Source organism: Pteropus alecto, unplaced genomic scaffold, assembly GCF_000325575.1.
Source record: "Pteropus alecto unplaced genomic scaffold, ASM32557v1 scaffold7, whole genome shotgun sequence".
Taxonomy (NCBI): domain Eukaryota; kingdom Metazoa; phylum Chordata; class Mammalia; order Chiroptera; family Pteropodidae; genus Pteropus; species Pteropus alecto.
In genome coordinates, this window is record NW_006494614.1 from 36,048,561 (window position 1) to 36,052,897 (window position 4,337).

The 4,337-nt window shown below is 37.1% G+C and overlaps 1 pseudogene; it reads right to left on the reverse strand.

The window, feature by feature from the left end:
- Positions 1–275: 275 nt before the first annotated feature.
- LOC112474928 lies at positions 276–393 on the reverse strand (annotated as a pseudogene).
- Positions 394–4,337: the final 3,944 nt, after the last annotated feature.

A 4,337-nucleotide genomic window follows, 5' to 3' on the forward strand; every position in this document is an offset into this window, starting at 1 on the left:
CTTCCAGCCTCCAGAACTGTGAGAAAATAAGTTTCTGTTATTAAAGCCTTTCAGACTATGGTATTTTGTTATGGCAACCTGCACTGATTAATATACCAGCTCTAACTAATTTAAGGAAAATAGGCTTTATTTTAAGGATATCAGGAGTGCACAGATTTGTTGGGAAAGCAAGAGTACCATACTTTATTTTATTTTTTGGCGAGGCAACCCTTGGTTGACCTCACAGGTTGCAAGGATTTTGTCAGTTTACAATCCCTTACTTTTTAATTTTTTTATGCCTATAGCACCTGGTCTTCCTAGGTGGTCTCCCATCCAAGTAGTAACCAGGCCTGACCCTGCTTAGATTCTGAGATCAGACGGGATCGGGTTTGTTCAGGGTAGCAGACTTTAAAATGGGTAGAAATCAAAGCTGCTGGAGAGCGATAGGAAATTGGTACTATAGGAACTGATTCTACTGCTAGGTTCAATGAACTCTAACTCTCCTTGTGTCATTTAGGAGTCAAATTCCCACTCAGAAATATCCAGCTGGTTGAGTTTATGCAACCCATTCACTCCTTGACAATACAGGATGGTAAAAGGAAAGAGATAGTAAAAAAAGTCTTTGGTGACTCCCTTGGCTACTGAGACAGAAAAGCAAACAGCTAGAGTTACCACCTAACAAAACTGAACAATAGAGAGAGGAAATATAAAAAAAAGTCAGGGTGTTGTTAAGAAGATGTTTTGAAAATGACACTACTGTCTACCACATTATTATAAACAAAATTTGGATATGGGAGTAAAAAGAAGGGTATTTTGGATAAAGCAACATTATGAGCAATGGCACAATGGAGGCATGTGTAGAGAATTGTTTTGTCCTTAATGCGTCTCTTCTCACAAATCTAAAATACTTTCTGTGCTTTTGTGCATTCCCATGGCTTCTAAGGCAAGCATGATGATTCTCAAATTTCTGTATCTAATATAGACCATGCTGCTTACTTCCAGACTTGTGGTAGATTTGTACTATCATCTCAAATTATTCACTTCCTCTTCTTGAAAGTGGATCATACTTCCTGGATTGTTTACCATGTGACTAGCAATGCTCTCCCTGTGGGAAGCACTTTCCTACACATCGCTATCGACCTTGGCTATGTGACTTGCTTCAGCTTATAGGATGTAAATAGATGTGACATTGGATACAGCTGAGCAGAAACTTAAAATGTCTTTGCAAGGCTGGCTCTGGGCATGCCCTAAATAAAGGCTACTATCTTGGCCATGATCCAAGAATGTAGACAACACATGGAACAAAAATGAGTAGAATCCAACAGAATTGCAGCAGCTGATTTGTATTCTAAGCAAGAAATAAACTTTGATTATTGTACACTAATGATATTTGGGGCTTGTTTCTCACTACAGTCTAACCTAGTGGAAAATGTTTGTTCAGTTTTCTGTTGGACACCTCTTCTGAATATTTCACTGTCACTTTAAACCCAAAATGCCTAAAATTGAACTCATTATTTATTCTCTTAAATCTGTCCCCTCCTTCTGTGTTTCTTATCTCAAAGATTAGCATGACTGGTAATTCCATTATCTTTCTTTTCCCTCAGCAGCTACCCCCAACTCACATATCTAATATTTAACCAAGTGTTGTAGATGCCACTTCTTTAATAAATGCATTTTCTCCTTTCTGTCTCTTCCTCTCCAATCTCAGTAGCTTCAAAAATAAAGTCAGACTCTTAGCCATGGCATAAAAGATCTTCTTAATCATACCCCGGTCTGTCACTGTATATAGTTGAATGAATAAATAAAAGAAGGAACAAACAAGCTCCTTAAATCAGTACAAAGCATAGGTTGAGACTAGTGTGAGGTTAGTCAATATAAATAAAATTGAACCTGATTATAGAGGGATCTTAGAAAAGACAAGACTTTTAAAAGAGATTTTAATCACATTTCTTTGACAACTAAGGTTCTCATGATCTGGAGAACTCAGACTGTGCAAAGAAAATCAACACTGAATCAAGTCAGAAGATTTTGATAGGCCATTTTATTTTGAGCATCTCCCATTGTCTCCAAACCTACGTTCTTCTCTGCAGGAAATAACTAATACCTGTCCTGCTTGCTTCCCGGCATTGTTCTGGAGATCAAATAAAACACTTCTGGTAACACTTTGAAAACCATGAAGCCTGAAAAAATATTCTTTTAATTTAACTGTTTAAAGTTTATTGTTTTTAGAACTGGGAACTCAAATCATAGTTTTTAATGAGATCCTCAGGGAAAGGTGCAGAAGTTGAGGGCTAGAGCTAGGAAATGAGAACCAGACTCATAATCTTGAGATAGAAGAGCAAATGTTGGTATTTATAAATTGTGGGGCAGTCGGGGGACTGGGAGGTGAGAAACAGGAAGAGTGGGAGTGTGGCAATTTTGTGAGTACCAAACAGCTTAGTCCAGTGGTCCGAGATAAAATGGAATCTGAAGCAAATTTTATAAAATGAGATCTTTGTCTTAAATTTTGAATGACCAATTTGTGTGTTTTGAGGAGAGGAAAAAAGAGGCTTAAGTTTACTTAATATGTAGCCCTGACATTAATAGTTTTTTAATGAAACATTTAAACACGCTGTCCTTGGAGATTTACCCCAAAGACTTGAAAACTCATATCCGTAAAGAAATTAGCACACTGATGTTCATAGCAGCATTACTCACAGTGGCCAGGACATGGAAGCAACCAAAGTGTCCTACAATAGATTATTGGCTAAAGAATCTGTGGTACATATATACAATGGAATATTACTCAGCCATAAGAAGAGATGAAATACTGCTATTTGCAACAACATGGATGGACCTCGAGACAATCATGCTAAGGAAATAAGCCAGACAGAAAAAGTTGAAAATCACATGATATCACTTATATGTGTGATATAAACCTAAAAGCAACAAATGAACAGGACAAATGAATAGAAACTCATGGACATGGACTATAGACTAGTGGTTACCAGAGGGTAGGGTTTGGGGGAGGAGGAGGGAGGTAGGCAGGGTAAAAGGGGTCAAATATAGAGGGGTATCGGGAGGGTGAAGTGGGTAAAGGGGATCAAATATATGGTAGCTGAAGGAAACTGGACTTTGGGTGGTAAACACACAATAGAATATACAGATGTCAAATGATAATGTATACCTGAAAATTATATAATTGTATTAACCAGTGTTACCCCGATAAACTTAATTTAAAAAAATAAAAAAGATAAACATGTTATCTTTTCACTCCTAGAGAGGTGGCAACCCCTAAATGATATTAGTTGGGCATTTTGAAATTTGGAGTGAAAAGACAAAGAATTCCAGATTTGCTAATTAACTGTGAGGGAGGTCAGAGTTTATCACCCCAAAATACGCCTTTTGGAACATTAATTATTCTAAACTGGTTATTTTTAAGAAACGAAAGACTCAGAAAGAAACTTTAACTCTTCCCTTTACCTATCTAAAGAAATACCTTCTTAAAGGAAGGGACCTATTCACCTTATCTATTCATGTTAACATATTCACCTTAGCATATATGAATATATGTGGTAGACAGGGAGAAATCTAGCAAAGCCTATTTGTTAGACTCCCCTCTGTGTCCCATTGTTTCTGGGTGGCCCAGCAAAAATTTGTCTACCACATGTTTGCTCTTTCTCATCTACCTGTGACTTGTCTACTTTCCCTTTGAAATCCTAGGCCCCTGCCTCCCCCTTCTTAGCCTATAATGGCATATATATATGCCTCAACTGCCCAATGTGTCCTGGAGTCTCCTTTTCTTATTGTACCCCACTATGTACATATGAAATATGTTTGGACATGTTCTCCTATTAATCTGTCTCATGTTAATTTTATTATTATTCCAGTCGGAAGAACTTAGAAAGATGGGAGAAAAAATATTTTTTCTGTCCCCACAACTGCAAAGAATGACTCATATAGCACTCTGAGTAATAGCTGCTTAAATGAGATTTAACATTGTAATTCATTGTGAGCTGCCTGCATTATCCAAAGTTTTAAAGTATATTTATCATCATCCTCTCCTATCAGAGATCCAGACATAAGACTGCGCTCTCTCATTGAATATGAATAAGCAACTTATTAAACAGGAAATTGCATCATTAGTGACTGAGTCAGCATTTAGTGATGATAATAAAGAACCAGTGTTCTTTACCCTATGTCCGTCTTGAGCATAAACAGAAGTTCAATATTTTTTGATACAGGAAAGAGGTATGAGAATCATACAAATTGACTAAATATTAAACCAGGTTGTATTCAGAGCCTGTTACATGCTGCTAGATGAGGAAACTGGTTGATCAGCATAGGGCCAGGAAGAACTAGGAACATATAGAAAGATT